Genomic DNA, 17,334 nt, shown 5'->3' with positions numbered 1-17,334 from the left:
CGCTTATTGTCGTTGCGGCTTGAGAGGTACTGTTTCGCTCGTTCGGAAAGACTGGGGTTGTCACAGGCGAGAGACGTCGCTTAGAGCGAAACCCTGAATGGCGGGTGCTCCGGCCTTCACGAGTACATGGCAAAGCCTTACCTCGCAGGTACAAAAAAAAAAAAGAACAGAAAACAAACAAACAAAGAGACACATGCTCTGAGCTTAGGTCGCAGAAACGAGCGTGTTAAAACTGATGAGGAGGAAATTTCGCGTACAGAAGACTCGCGTTACCGTGTAGGCCTGTCAGCGTTTATTTATTCGTACACTTGAGAGTTTCGCTCAAAAAGCGTCGCGGGTAAGACCACCGTGAGAGCAAATCGTCTTTGGGCGCGCAAAAATGCACTTGATTTCTAGCGCTGCAACGAGCGTTCGTCTTGGAGGGTCGACGACCTTACGAACGCGGGCGCTGACAACGGCCGCTTCTGTCTGTCGTCTTTTTAGTGCGCTATCACTTATAGTGGCCATACCCCGATTTTGGCCGTTGGGTGTTTGTCTGTTTGTCTGAAGCCTGCTTTGTGGCACGCTGCTCACCTGCCCACCGGGTGGTGGGCAACCTGCCCACCATGCCAGGCGGCAGCTCAGTTAATCCTGAGAGGTCGCAACCCAGCCCATGCAGCCCCAGTCCCACCGAAGGCAACACCTGCCACAGCACCTGCCTTGTGCCACTGCTCGCCTGCTCACCGGGTGGCTTACTTGCCAAGTTGTAGCAGGTAGAAATCAACATGGGGCGCTAATTAGGCGGCACCGTCCCTAAGCGCACCGAGCTAAGCGGAATGAGCAGCAGCGGTTAGGAGGAGAACGGGATTCGAGTGATGCTTGCGCAGTATCTAAGCGGAAAAAGTTTATATGGTTAATTAGGTGGTAGCCTGTTACCACCTAATTACCGCCTGGTGCTTCGGGGGTGCGTCCAGCTAAAATGATAAAGGACTTCGTTCGTGCTGATGATAATGCAGTCATCGACGCCTTACAGTCGCTGTTAAGCAGCTTTTCCGGGAATGACGTTCATAGTTTGTGGCATCACTTTAAGAATGCAGTGCAGTACTGTACCGAACATTTTATTCCACTTAGAGAAGTTCATATCAACCGTCGAAATCCTTGGACAAGTCGAGAAATTCTTCAACTGAAACGCAAAGTGAAGCGATTTAGGAAGAAAAAGATTTCTTCCTTATAACAGTTCCAACTACTCAAACAAAAACTTGCCTTAAAGTTAAAATCAGCAAAGTTTCATTATTTTAACATGACGCTCCCCGAATTCATCAGAAGTAATCCCCAAAAGTTTTGGAATTTTTTAGGTCGAAAGAATGAGCAGTTGAGTAAGGTTCGAATTAATGACGACATTGTGACCGACTGCACAGTGATTGCAGAAGGTTTTAACTCTTACTTTCAAAGCGTATTTCTGACGGAGAGGGCAACCGCAGCTAGAATTCGAGGTGAAGATCTTGGTAACGTACCGACTATTTCTGTGAATGGTGTTCTGTCGATGCTGCGTAAACTTGATGATAAGAAATGTGCTGGTCCTGATGGGCTTGCAAATGCTTTTCTTAAACGTTTTGCAACACAATTATCCGAGTTTTTAACACAGATATTTCAAGTCTCTTTAATTTCTGGCGATGTGCCGGAGGACTGGAAAATGGCCCGCGTTGTACCAATCCATAAAAAAGGAGATAAGCTAAGTATTTCTAACTACAGACCGATTTCAATTACTTCTTCTTGTTGTAAGTTAATAGAACACATAGTCTCTGGGTACCTTAATTCGTTTCTAGCTGAAAATAACATTTTATCCCCTTTGCAACACGGCTTATGTCAAGGGTATGTCCACCGTGACGCAGTTGGTTTCTACGGTTAATGAATTCCAAGTTGTTCTTGATAAATCCGGGTTGATGTTCTTTTTTTAGACTTCCGCAAAGCTTTTGACACTGTTTCTCATGGCAAACTCATTTTTAAATTAGATAGTATTGGCGTCCCTACTTATCTTGTCAACTGGATTCATGCTTATCTTAAACATAGGAAACAACACGTAGACGTTAATGGCTGCAGACCTAACGGTCTTCCAATTACTTCAGGTGTACCTCAAGGCAGCGTCTTAAGGCCACTGCTTTTACTAATCTATATAAACGATCTGTCTGCTTCCATCCCCGGAAATGTCTCTTTAAAGCTTTTTGCAGATGATTGCATACTTTTTAAGACCATAAATAACCAGAACGATCACTACATCTTGCAAAATGCACTTCTAGCTGTTCATCAGTGGTGCGTAAAATGGGATATGCAACTAAACCTTGATAAAACTGTTCTCTTACGCATTTCGCGCAAAAAACATTTTAGTTATTTCTCTTACACCCTGCAAATCATGTAATCCACAAGGTTACACAATATTAATATTTAGAGGTAACGTGAACTCATGACTTAACATGAACTTCACACATTGCAGACATTTGCTCCTCGTCTTTCTAAGTTTTGTACTTGAGGCGGAAGCTTAAAGGTGCCCCAAGTGAAGTTAAACTCCTTGCATACTCAACATTCATTAGGTCCAAATTAGAGTTCGCTTCGGTATTATGGGATCCATTCATAAAGAAAGACATATACAAGATAGAGATGGTGCAAAGGAAAGCAATTAGGTTTATTTATAACAAATACAGGAGGTTAGACTCACCTACAACACTAATGAAAACCAACCATATTCCATTACTTGAAGTACGCAGAAAAAATTCCCGTCTGTTGTTTATGCATAACCTTTTAACACATAAACTAAACATACCCCGCCCTGTAATTCTCAAACAATTGTCGCGCCGAACACACCATTCACGAATTCATTTGCTGGAACCCATTTTTGCAAAGACTGACTCATTCAAGCACAGTTTTTTTCCACGGACTGTTTCCGACTGGAACTCTCTTCCCGAGGCCATTTTCCAGTCCTCAAATTTTAATAAAGCTCTTGAGAAGCATTTTCTCGAGTGAATGAGCGTTGTATTTCGTTATTCTGCTCATTGTTTGTAACCCCATATATTTTCTTAGTATTTGTCATTTTCAATGCCTTGTATAGCCCCTCCTGCATGGGCCAATCTATTGGCCTGCAGTATATTGAAATAAATAAATAAATTACCACATAAACTTCTTCCGTTTAGCTATTGTGCAAGAATCATTCGAATCCCGTTCTCCTCCTAAGCGCTCCTGCTCATTCCGCACCTACAGTACGTCGTAGCTCCAACCGAAAATTCCCGAAATGCTAGCGCACATATCCGCATTTGGCCTAATTACCCAAATCGACTGACTTTTTTTTTTTCCTCCGTTGTTCCTTCAGTGTACGCATCCCAACCAACTCGGCCAGCTTCACATTCTAGTACGACTCAGACCTTACGAAACCCAGGGAGACGACGACGTGGCAGTGCCATGTTGTAAGGACGATCAATCCGCACCACTGACTGCACGGGGCCAACTGCGCCGGCGCACGGCTGATCGCGCTGTTCGAACCTGTGTGGTCAAGCTGCGGGGGCGAGTGTTTCGCGCGGCCTGTCACGATATTGGTATAGTGCGTCCAAGAAGCTGTGTTTTGCCTTGTGCGTGAATTAAATTTGCGTCTGCATCATGTTGCGGTGTTTCCTTTGTTGCTGGAGGAAGTGTAATTCCTAGCAGCGTGATTAAAACGCTCCAACGCTGCCTTTGTTGCAACGAGTCCTTGCTGTTGGCGGGCTACTCACAATCCAGGAAAGCAGTATAGGAGCTGCCTTTCTGAAACAACATTCAGTTGCCTTTTGCATATTAAGAACATACTTCACTAAGATACACAAAAGAAGGCCCGCATGTGTACATGCGAAACGTGCGTATTACCGCGTTCGTTAGCGCAGTTTACTACTACAGTCGGGCTGGAGTAGCATGCCAGGCCCATAACCAGGCAGACCTCTCCTTTATTCATTAAAGTCTCTCTCTCTCTTTCTCACTACAGTCGGGAGCGCATGTAGCGAGGCGCATGCGTAGTAGTAGCAGTGGTTTATTATTGCAAAAAGTACAAAATGAAAGGAAAAGGTGTTGCCAGCCGCGGCAACTGCTATCAAACATCACAAGCACCCGAGCTGCGGCCGGCGGAAATCAGGGGACAGGGAGATGACAACAATTAGCAGAGGGGAGCGATATATCGAGACAGAGGAAAGCTTTATACATTATTAATGATGTTTGCAAAAGCATGTGGGAAAATATACGTCCTGTAAGAAGCGTACACGGAAGTTTTCTATATGCTGACCGATCGCAGCGCCGTAACATACAGGCTTTTAAGTGGAGGAAATAGTTTTGATCACGGACGGCGCCACCGAAGCGGTCCGGAAATGAGTGCCTCAGCGGCACCAAGAATAGCACGAAGGGGCTGAAAAAGACGCCGCCAAGTGAGGCAAAGCAAATGCAAACAAGAGCACCCCTTTCCCACTGAAAAAAAAAAAAATCTTCACTCTGCCGAAAGTGCGTTGAAGTTCCAGAGGAGAAAGGATGAAATCTGGTTTCTCGGGATATATATCGCGTTCTACGCTGCGAACGATTTTAAACATATACTACGTGTCGCTACCATCTCACATCCTCGCTGTGTGGTGTCTTTGACGTGAGTGACCAAGAAACGCAGATATGATCACTGCAGATGTTCCGACAATCCTCCTCAGTGATTCCCAAAATTAGAGCCAGTCACTAACGCTATCATACCCAGGCAATTCTGGAAAAAAGCGCTTTACAGCGGGAAAAATTTTATGAATGCTATTTTTTCATATCATGTAAGATTCCACTATAACAATCAATATATCCTCAGATCACCCAACGGCAGTCTTGTATTTTTTTTTTCTATTAACGTTTTTACTGTGGTCAAAAGCGTTCCCCATTGGCTTTTTATGGCAGTCTTAACTGCTCGATGCAAGCGCTGGAAAAACTATGAAAGGAAGATTTTGTTACCTATCAAAAGAATGGACCATTACCTTCAATAGTTCCACAAGAGCATCTTACAATTTTCTAGCTTTCAAAATTTTTGTCCGAGAATGTTGGACATGGAAAGGAAAAATGTGCAGCACTTGATGATGGGAGAGAGACATTACGTTGAAAGCAGAGGTGCAAAGGCTCTCTCACACTTACACCGCGAAGTGAGAGGCGGATGAAAGGGGCTGAAACGTGGAAGACAAAAACAAGAGCAGGCAGGTGCTACACACGTTGTACAGGACGTGCGCGGGTGGGCCCTCCAACATGCTTGCGCTCCATTCCGCGCTGTTGCTACACACCATCCTCCTGCACGCTGCAAACGCCACTGCATGCTCGGGGACAGGACACTCACTTCCCAAGACTCACGCAGTGTTCGCAATCAAACCGCCCTACGCAAAGGTCTGAAATCAGGTACTTCACATTCTTTCATTTCACACCCCGGCAAGGCATCGAAGCAGAGGTTCGGTATTTGAGAGGCCGCCCGTCGAACGGGGCCTTTGGGCGGGCTTGCTCAGCTATGTGACGTCATACGCGGGCACACGAGACAGCGGAGCCAAAATGACGTGGACAGGGCGCAAGCGCGCTGACGCGCGACCCACGAGGATCGAGCAGTCGTGGCGTCTCGTGGGCGACTGTACAGCGTCGACGCGGCTATGCACGAACGCCTCCCACTTCTGCCGAGGTCTCTCGTGGCAACAGCGTGGGTCACAGTGTTTCATTTCGGCTCAGTTCACTTTTTGCCTCTGGAGTTGGGGTACCTTGCCTTATTAATCACTCTTTCTTTATGTCTTGCCCTCTTACTTCACTGACAGGATTTCTATTTCTTGCACGTACGCGTTTAGAATAACACCATCTGCCGGGCTAGTTGGCTGCGATTCGTATGTATCAGCAGCGCGAACACAACACAGGAAGAAGAAGGAGAAGATGGTACAGAGCGCTGAGTATCAGCGCTCTGTACCATCTTCTCCTTCTTCTACCTGTGTTGTGTTCGCGCTGCTGATACATATATGGATCGCGTTTAGAAATTGATACTTCACTCCTGTTTTCTTTGGGGAAAGCGAGCAGTGGAGTGCGAGGCTGCCGTTATATCTTTTTTTTTCGTCGTTTGGGCTCAATTTTTTACAAACCTCGAATCCGTTTAGTTTGCGCAATTATTTAGTCCGTGAAACTCAAGCTCCTAACGTCACCCGAGCTTAGGCCGACTGACCCGAGAGAAAAATTTCGTTGCAACATAGACATCTGCGCCTGCAGTTGCTCTCTTTTCATGTTGCAAACCTCGAAGCAGTTACAGTCCTCCAGATGTTGCCGCATCGGCATTTCTTCCCGCACTGAAATGCTGCATGGCGCAGACGCAGCTTGGAACGAACGCCATGCAGGCTATCGAGGCAACACGACCATTTATAATTTGGTTATTTGTACTGTGCGATGTCAGTGCACGTTAAAGAACCCCAGGTGGTCGAAATTTCCGGAGCCCCCCACTACGGCGTCCCTCACAGCCTGAGTCGCTTTGGGACGTTAAACCCCCATAAACCATAAACGTTAATTTGGTTCTAGTTCACAGTTAGGTCAGTGCACGTTAAAGAACCCCAGGTGGTCGAAATTTCCGGAGCCCTCCACTACGGCGTCTCTCATAGCCTTAGTCGCTTTGGGACGTTAAACCCCATAAACCAACCAACCAACAGGGGCCATTTGGTTGATCATGATTGAAACGTACGCGCTATAGAGACAAGACACAAATGGACAGAAGGACGCACACCGCAAGCGCGAACTTACAATTGTTTATTACTCTGTGTTGACACATTCTCTATGATGACACATATTTTACAATCAGTGCCATGTATACGCAATCGAGAAGTTTCATTTTGCCCATTTCCTCGCCACTCTGGCGCGATCGTTTCCATCTCGCTTTTCGTAAGCGCAACTGGCGTATCGTTTACGCGTACGTTCCTTCATCTTGGACGGTCTGGCAGGTGCGTGAACACGAGACTACAATCTCTGAGAGAGGTTAGCGCCAAAAAAGACGAACACAAGGCGAGAGGACGACGACACGACACAGAACAGCGCTAGAACCAACTAGCCCATGCACCAAGTTTTACGAGCCTACAAAATCATCAGAATGACTGCGGTAAAATTACCCATCCTGGAAATCAACCGTCGCATTTTAGCCGCTGCAAAGTAAAAGGCAAAATGCAAAGCATTGTTTGAAAAGAAAAAAAAAACGGATAACAGGCCGTGAAAGAGAGCGAGTCGAAAGTGAAACTAAGGGAGCGGTTTCTGATTGCAACAACAGATGAAGGAACGTGTATAAGCTAGTCATCAATGCCATTCATGAAAAGCGCGATCGAAATGATCGCACTATAGAGCGGCGAGGAAATAGACAAGATGAACCTTCTCGACTGCATGTATAACATTGCTTTTTATGATGAAATTCTCTATGTATAAGAATTTGCCCTCCCAAAGTAATAAGCTGCTGTAAGTTGTTGCTTGTGGTGCGCGTCTTTCTGTCCGTTTGTGTCTTGTCTACAAAGCAGCAGATGCATTTCACTTATAGTTAGGTTGGCAGCTTCCGGGCGGGCATGCAGCACGCCGGGTATCTCGAATGGGAGAAGCGTCAACTACGCGCAGTGAAGTTGGATTTTATATGGATGACACTGACGACTACAGCCCAGGCAAGCTTGCATGCGGGCAGCATATGGGGGGAAAAAATGCACACAACTTTACTATCTAAAATCTGAAATGGGACCAGCGTGGAGCGTTTTCGCGCGTATTTGTACGCTGTCAGCCTGCCCTGCACTTTTGTGATTCTCACGTTCCCCTTCTCTAGCGACTGTTGGGCTTTCCATTCTTGTCTTCGCGGCCCAACTTGACCTTCATACTCCCGCTACCTCTACTGTTGCGGCGTCTAAAACAAACAGGCCCTTCCGTCTACATTTCCCTTCTCTCTCTCTCAGCGAGCGTCCCGTGCGCAATGTTGTGCGCGGTAGACTTGCTGCGTTCCACAATGCCGCGTGTGATGCGAAAGACTGGTGTTCACGAGCACCGAAAACGGAGTTGCGTTTGCAGATGCTCAGCAGCCGCTGCAGAGCCTTTCTTGGGCCGCTCTTGTGTGGTCGACGCCGTAATCTTCTCGGCAGCGGAGGAAGAGAAATTTTTTATTTATTCGTGCGCTCATGAATGAATTCAAACATTGACTCGACTTTCATTCGTCGCCCCGCTCAGAATGCACATCGTGGATGAGTCGTAAGGCTATCTGCTCCTGAGTGAATGCTAGCGACCTAGGCGCCGCGGTTTCGCTGTCACTGGAATGGCATCTTCTCTCGTCTTGACTTCATGTTGGCATCCCTTTGCGAGACCAATTCCTGGCGAAAAAAGTTCTTCAAAATCTGTTTTCGTAGATGCCGGAAGCTATGTGGCGTCTGGTTGAACCACTGTTTGAAGACACTAGTGTGTAGCTCCGTGAAGTTTAAGGTTCTGATGGAATCCAGCCCACTCAGAATGATCCCCTCCTGAACTACAGAGAACATGACCTGTGCTGCCTTTTCTCTGAATGTTGCGGCGGCTGTAAAACAGCCGACGACCTTGATCGGGCGTCTGGAATAAAGTAACGTTACCGGAGCTACTTCAAGCAATGTTGTCTCCGGAAAATATTTAAGGAAAACTCTGTTCAGTGATCGATGGTTACTGCGGAATCAAAAGTTCACGAGAAATCTTATAACCGAATGTTCTATTTGAAGCTGCATATATATTCCAGACTTGGTATCTTGTTTATTCAAGATGAAGGCTTGATTTCCCGAAGGTTCCTCGTTTTCTTGCACCTCTTCATGCACTTCGCGAATCTGTACCGTTCGTTGGTACAGGCACTCTGGTAATGCCCTATTTTCGAGCAATAAAAACATCTTCTGCCTCTTGCTGGGCAGGTATGTGCTGGTGCGATGAGTTGTTTTAACCCATACCGGAAGCTATGCCTGGTCACTTGTGGCCGAGGCGTTCCTGTTCTTTGTTGATAACGCTGAAGCCCGTCCCGAGTCTGAAGACGGGGAGACATTCTCGTTTGAGGCTGTGTTCTCCGTGATTGCTGCTGCCAGTTGACTTGGTGGAGAGGACCGCTGATTCTGCTCTCAGATGTTATGTTGGCTGAGAGATGAAGAGGACTATTGATTATGTGACCAATTGGTCTGCTGCCTGGACGATGTCCGTTGCCTTGTAGGCGGATGAACTGATTACGTGAGCGGCATTTCAGCTGCTCTCTGAATCGGCTGTACCATCGCGTCAAACTCCAGAGCGTCCGCTGTGGAAGGTCTCTCCTCCGTGCTGTAACAAACTAGAAATGGTCTCCCCTGGCTCCTGCCTTCTGCGCTGAAAACGTCGCCGCTCGATGACGACGTGAGATGATGTAGAAACCTCTTACTTTAGGATGGCCACCGTAACCTCATATTCGTCTGGCATTAAATCCCCTGTTGAATTAGTTTCTGTTTCCGACCGGCTGCGCTGCCTTTCGTGCATAATAAATGCGGCTGCCCTCATTCCAGAGATGATCGATAAGGTGCGCAATTTTGTGATCTGCTGACAGCCACGACCCCCCTTAACTTTTGGTACCACTGAAGCCAGGGAAGCTCGGAACGGCCAGGCCTCGGCAGGGACGGCAGAGTTTGATGAATGCTGAACACGTTAGTCACCTCGTTGGACATTCTTCAGGATGATTTCAGGACTATTTTGACAGAAATACCATAAACCTTGTTTCGTTTTTTTTTTAATGAAGGAGAACTTTAAAGCTTACTACGCAGCATTCAGAACTATTGGTTCGGTTAGGCCTCGCGCGTGACTGTTGCCGGCCATGCCGCTCCTTCCTCAACGGGGAAGCCGGCGCGTTGCGACGCCTTCTTGTGCACCTTGACAGAAAACGTGGCTGCTTGAGCAGACTTTTGAAATGAACCGTTTGACGATATTTTCGGGGCTCCCCTTCTGATCGGCTTCTTGTATGCTCGTTGTCCGTTATGAAATTTATATTGCCGGCTGGCTCTATTTAACGATGTTCATCGATACGCAGATGATGCTTCCGCACTCCGGTTCCCCCCGAATGCGAACGATTCCGGTCAAGGCAACTTCTTTCTGAAATTTGACAAAAAACTTCTGTGCAGTCACACCGAAATGAAGAATGCAGCCGAGGGAGCAACTTGAAATAGAAGACCCTTGTGGCTATTCGTTCTTCTCCGTGCCTGTGGCCGACGCTCGTTTCCGGCGAACAATGGAAAAGATGAAGAACTCACATTTGCAGTGTAGGTGTTGTGCCGATGACGCCTAAGTGGTGCCAGCCCTGTATGGACATAAGGGATATTATTTTACCATTATTTCGCGGCGACTTGTGTCGTGCTACCTAATTATGATACTGGGGACCCATATCGCTGCAGCCGTGAACGCAGGCCTAACTAATGATCCATTGTCGCCAGTGTGGTGGGGGCGAAGGCCCCGAAGGAACAGCTGCGAGGCTCACTGGTCGAGTGGTAGGCGAAGTACTACTTTATGAGGACAGCGGTATTCATAACTTTTAGTCACGCGACAATAACAACAGCCGATCACAAAGTATGCATCTACAAAGACAAGTCGCAAGACAATCCACTGAACTGAAACCAAAACCACATAAACAATAATTACATCGTGACGGACTAGAAGACAACAAAACTGTGCAGTGGCGCGAGCAGGCGCGCTCGCGCCAGGGCGTCAGCCATTAAAACATGTCATTGCCATCTTTCATCAGGTCTAATTCTTCTGCTTGTCGCCACGTAACAATATGTTAGGAAAAACGTTTTACATCGCGAAAATAAAAAGACCATTGGAACGGCAAAGTCCATCGACATAGTTCCTTCGAGCACAAGCATCTAGAATATCCGAAGCAATCATTTCGTGTGAAAAAAAAAAGATCACGATAAACACGACATTTTGTGAGTCATTTCAAGCCAGACAGAAATACAAGACAGTTTAGATGAAAGATAATACGAAGTATCGAAAATCCCTCTCGCTAGGCGCGCCCAAAACAAAGCTTTGTTTGAGTATTTGAATAAGGAATGAACCGTAATATAAATCACTTTGTCGGCAAAAGTTTTGTTTGGACTGTGGAGTGCTTACATAGTCCAAATGCTAATATTTATCGGCAATTAAAAAACGCGAGTGCCACTTGGCAACAAGAAGGGAGGAGACAGTATAGATAGAATTGTTGTCGCAAGCAACCATAAGAACCATTGAGTCATAAAATAAGAACCCCTGTGTCTGCAGTTTCACCTCAGCGCAGGCCAAGCGTAGAGTTTTCCAGAAGCATGAGAAACGACAGGAAAAGATTCCGAGAAACCCCGAAAACTTCGCGCTCGAGGGTCGCAGTTTCTGGCAACGCCGGTGAAAGCGCGCCTAATCTAGTTACAGCGCTGCGAAGGCGCCCACTTCGACAAAACTTACGCACAAGACAAAGCAGGGAGTGATTTGCACGTGTAAGCGGTTTTCAGCGAACTGGCGTCCTGGGACCCAGACTAAGCTGACGCGCATGTGTTGACTCAATAAGCTCTCACCGGCGTGCCTATCGTCTTCGCCTGCTCAGGCTCAGATCCGCGTTCCTTCGGCTTGTCAATTAAGTGGTCCAACGCATGTGGCATGAAAAGAGACACCCCACTGAATAAATATGCCGAATCGGAACGAACGACTTACTGCCATGATGCTCGAGGTCACCTGGTGGAGACTATTTTTGTTTTCTTGTTTTTTTAGGTATATCTTTGTTAACGTCTACCCAGCGTTCTCTTGCGAGGACCTTCTCTAGGGGTTTCTGTGGATGCGAGGACACAGTTAAACTGAGCGCGCCTCGGTTTGAAAAGGCGTTTCATTTTGGGACGCTGCGCACATCGCGCTCAATACGAAAACACAAGAATCCTACTGCACTCTACCCAACTAACCCGTTTCCTTTGCCCCTAACGCAGTTCAGAAAGGAATAGCGCGAAGCGCAAGAAGTGCTGGACCCCTCGCCTGCATGCTCTCCGTCTTCCTGTGCTCGTTCAGCCGAAAGGAAGGGCATCCAACTCGACGTTCACTCGTTCTTTGTAACGTTGACATTTGCTTTCTTCCCCGATATGCCTGAACAACAAAAGGTTCACCATCCAGAACTTAGCACCGATTAAAATTAAGAAAATTTCTTCTTTGATGAAGTGCTCTAGCGGCGTCACCCACCGCGTAAAGGTGGCTGAGCGCTGGCGTTGGCGCACCACGAGCTGGGCTCCTCTAATTTAATGTCCCTGACGGCGAAAAAAGAAGCTCCTTTCCCTCCACATTGCATAGCACTCTCTCTCAATGAAACTTCCGCCACGAAACCCCTACCCAAGAACATGCACCCCGCGCACCACGAAGGCCGACGCAGAGCGAGGACTCGCGCTCTACACGCCAAATACGGCCGACGCGACAACGCGGCGTACGTGGACGCAGCGGAATACCGCAAAACCCAGAGAAAGGCATTTGCACTGGTCGCGGTGAACGGAAACGGCGCCCCGTTGGCGGCCGCGTCGATAAAAACCACCTCCTCCGAGACGGCGGAGGAAGCGGCAATAGCCTTAGCTATAGCGAACACGCGTGCTTATTAGATATTCAGTGACTCCAAAACAGCCATTCGGAATTTCGCGAGGGGCCGTACCTTATCACGTCTACCTCACTCCACATCCTCCAAAACTCCCCCCTTCCGATTAGAGAAGTTGAACTGATGTGGGTCCCGCCCCACTCGTCTAATACGGGGAACGAGGCCGTTCACGCGTAAGCCCGAGGTTTCGTCGACCGGGCAGTGAGCGCGCCCTCCGACTCGAATTTCACGAGGGAGGGGTTGATCTCATTTCATGATATCACCCATCACTTTAGGCTGGAGAGGCGCGCATATCCCCCACACACTCCCTTCTGAATCCGGCAGTGCTTTCCCTCATGTACCTTGGCCAGTACGACACAAACTGCCGGAAATGTGGTGAAAGGGCCACATACGACCACATTCTGTGGAACTGCGCAAATGATCCACCTCGGCGGAGTTGATACAGCTCCCTTCTCCCACGCGGTGGGAGGCCGTGCTGGTCAGCTCGGACCCCAAGATTCAAGTACGGGCAATCGAGAGAGAGAGAGAGACTTTAATGGATAATGGAGAGGTCTGCCTGGTTATAGGCCTGGCATGCTACTCCAGATGAGGATGAAAGAAGAGGGTGAAAGAGAGAGAGAAAGAGAAAAAAAAAGGTGACATCAAACATACTCAACACTCACGCACTCTCACACACACAATGATTATCAGAGTATGCCCACTAAAACCGTGTCCCTTAGATGACTATCAAAGTATGTCCACTAAACCCGTGTCCCTTAGAAAAACTAAGAAAGCTTTTGTCTCTCGCTCAGCCGAAGTCGCATCAGTCCAGGGTCCAAGGACATGCTCCAGGTGCACGGGGTCGTCCTGACGAAGTCCTAAAGCACCTAACAGTGCCTTGCGATGAGTATTAAAGATTTGGCAGTGGCAGATCAGGTGTTGAATATCTTCGCGCACACCACATGTCGGGCACAGAGGGCTACTTGATACACCAATTTTATAAAGCTAGAATTTAGTAAAGGCAACGTCCAGACGAATTCGGTGCAGGCAATTACAGTCACGTCTATTTAAATTCCGGGGCATGCGGAATTCACAAACGGGGTCGATACGAAAGAGGGGTCTGTATTGACGCCGCGGATCACACCACAAAGAGCGTTGCGTCTGCCAGGCTTTAGTAGCGAGAAGTCTCGCGCCATCACTACGAGAAAAGGGTATCGGTAGAAGCAAGGAGGTGTCGCCATGCGCCGATCTTGCTGCACCGTCAGCACGATCATTGCCTACGAGGCCACAGTGAGCGGGTAACCACTGAAGCACAACACGGTGACGAAACTCACAGGCCTCGGTGTGTAACCTATTCAAGTCATCGACGATCTGCTCCTGAAGACTTCCTGGTGAATTTATCGCCTGTAGTGCAGCGCGAGAGTCACTGAAGATAACCCACGCTGTTGGCGGTTGTTGTAGAATGTAAGTAAATGCAACACGCAGAGCAGCCAGCTCGGTAGCAGTAGTCGAGGTGCGGTGACTGAGTATCGCCGAAATTGTGGTGCATGTTGACGGAATCCAGATGCCAATCGCAGATGATGAGGACGTGACAGAGCCATCAGTGTAGATGTGACGGTACGCATTGTAGCAACTATGAATGTGCTCAAGCGCAAAGTATTTAAGTGCAGGATTGGGGGTGCTTGTTTTTCTTTTAATGCCAGGGATTGTGATCTTAATTTGCCATGCTGCATACCTCCAAGGTGCGGTGGAGGTTGTGACAGGACGCTGGTACTGTGATGGGAGAATGTTAGAAATTTCCTCCATGCAGTACTCAGCGAGTGGGTGGTTTGGTACACGAGCCACAAACCGCACCTGGGCACGAAGGAGCTCCTGGGTTAAGAGCACTGATGCCGATAGACGTCTGCTCTCAGCTATAGTACCCACTGTGGAGGTGCTTTTGGGAAGGTCGAGACAGATTCGCAAGGCTTTAGCTTGCATGGCTTCAATGGTTTTAATATTAGTTTGCGAGATACCCTCCAGAACTGGGAAACTGTAGCGCAAAAGGCCTTCACAGAGAGCTCCATACAGTCGAAGTAATGATGGTGTAGAACAGCCTCTTCTGCTGGTGGAGAGCATACGGAAAATAGAGGCGTAAGAGCAGAGCTTGACTTTCATCTGTTGCACATGTGGGGACCATGACAGTGACCTGTCAAACGTTACCCCCAGAAATTTATGGGTTGTGACGTACGGTATTGGAGTACCAGCAACTTTCAGCACGTAGCGCGAAAGATCACGCCTTGAAAATGCAATTTCTGAGCTTTTATCGGACGACATGGCGAGACCGCGCTTGCTTAAGAATGATTCAATGCAGCCTATTGCCCTCTGTAGACGGGCATGCACAATGGCCCTATTGCGTCCGGAACACCATATACAGATGTCATCTGCATAAAGGGAGATTTCAACTATCGGTGGCAAGCATTTTTCCAAGCCAACAAGTGAGAGATTGAAAAGGGTGGGACTTAGTGTACCCCCCTGAGGTACTCCGCGAGATATTTGATGCGGAGCTGTGTCACCTTCACGAGTTGACATAAAAATCGATCTTTCGTGAAGATAGTCACGCAGCCAGTTATACATTCGTCCGGTAATGCCAATTGATTGTAAAGCTAAGTGAATTGCCTCATGTGTGACATTGTCAAATGCTCCCTTCACGTCAAGAAACACTGCAATGGTCATAGACCGCGCTGCTTTGCTGCGTTTGACACAATTGGCAAGGGCAATAACACTGTCAATGCTGCTGCGTCCTTTTCGAAAACCAGACATGGTCGGAGGTTAAATTCCACTGTTCGTCAGGTCCCAGGTTAAACGGGAGTGAACCATTTTCTCCATCAACTTCCCGACGCAACTAAGAAGGGCTATAGGACGATAGGCGTTTATGTCAGTTGATGGTTTTCCAGGCTTGAGGATGGGTATGACACGCGCACGCTTCCAACACGTTTCAAGGCGGCCGAACCCCCAGGAGGTGTTATAAACTGCGAGGAGTTGAACCTTGGCGCTAGTTGTCAGGTGAGAGAGGGTAGTGTAGCTTATGCCATCTGGTCCAGGGCAGGATCTTTTATTGGTAGTTGCCAGAGCCGCATGAAGTTCATCCTTAGTGAACGGTTCGTCAAGGAGGGCGGTGTTAGGTGAAAAGATAAAGCTTTGGGGAGATAGTGGCACCGATACGGCTGATGAACGAGCAATTATCTTAGAACAGAAAGCCTCCGCTGCGTCGATACGAGAAATATTAGCATTCAGAGCTACGCACTCAAAAGGATTTAATGGCGCCGGCTGACTACTGAGGCTGCGCACAATGCTCCAAATCTTCGAAAGAGGCTTTCTGGGGTCAAGCTTTGCGCAGAAAGATCGCCATTCCCGTCTTGCGAGTTTGTCCAAATGGCACTGAACGTGTTTCTGTGCGCGCCTAGCAACGCTGATGTCTTCTCTGTTATTGGTCCTGCGTGCTCGTCTCTCTGCTCTGCGGCGAATTGCTCGAAGTCGCTCATATTCAGCATCTATACTTGAGTACGCTGTTGGTAAGGTTATAACTTTAGTGCTGGTCGTTTTAGCACGTGCTACAGCATCAATAAAGTTTTCATAATCAAGGTGGGAGAGCTCCAATTTCTCTACTGTGTCAGAGAAAACATCCCAATTCGTGTAGCGTACCTTACGCCGCTCGGAACTTAAAAAAGCACCACCAACCTTAATGTACGTAGGTAGATGATCGCTGCCATGAGTTTCTATGTCTACATCCCAAATTGCTGAAGACGATAGATGCGCAGAAATCATAAAAATGTGAAGGGCACTGGACCTTGCACCTTGATAAAACGTTGACAGGCCGTTGTTGAGGAAAGTTAAATTGTGGCACTGTGCAAAATCAAATAACTGTTGACCTCTGGCTGTTGATCTGGTGCCTCCCCAAGCAGGATGGTGTGCATTGAAGTCACCCGTTATGATGTGTGGTGCAGGAGTACTGCGTACTATATCCTGAAGGCGGTCAACGTCAAATGTGACACGCGGGGGTATGTAACCAACGACCACTGTGAATGACATATTCATGATCTTGACGGTACGGGCAATCGAGCAGACCAATGGGCTAGCGGCCATCTAGTACGTGTCTACTGCAACCTTCTCTCGACGCAATAAATATTTTTCCATCCGTCCATTTGCAGTGAAAATTTTCCACGCACTTTTAGAGGGTAAAATGTCCGATAATAAACTCAACTTATTCAATCAGTGACGAAAAACAGGCGACAGTCAGATCCCGCATGTACTAGCGTTATATCTAAAATTCATGCATCAATGCGGCACCTTAATGCGGTAGCCGCCTCATGGGGGACGCGAAGCCGCCGCGGTGGCTCAGTGGGTTGCCACCCGACTGCTGACCCGAAAGACGCGGGTTCGATCCCGACCGCGGCGGCCGAATTTCGATGGAGGCGAAATTCGAGAGGCCCGTGTACTGTGCGATCTCAGTGCATGTTAAAGAACCCCAGGTGGCCGAAATTGCCAGAGCTCTTCACTACAGCGCCCCTCATAGCCTGAGTAGCTTTGGGACGTTAAAGGGTCAGTCTACTGAATTTTATCGGCCATATTTTCTTTGCGGCAATCGATAGCTCTTTACCCAAATTACCGTTTAGCCAGGTGTGGTGCCAAGAAGTGCGGTAGAACATTTTAAAACAGAATTTTTTGATGTGGGAACACACCTGTATGAGATGGTAGACTAATCTGACAACCATAAAAGTACT

This window comes from Amblyomma mixtum, chromosome 3 (genome assembly GCF_055824585.1).
Source record: "Amblyomma mixtum isolate Tamu chromosome 3, ASM5582458v1, whole genome shotgun sequence".
In the NCBI taxonomy this organism is placed as follows: Eukaryota; Metazoa; Arthropoda; class Arachnida; order Ixodida; family Ixodidae; genus Amblyomma; species Amblyomma mixtum.
This window is presented reverse-complemented; position numbering follows the sequence as displayed.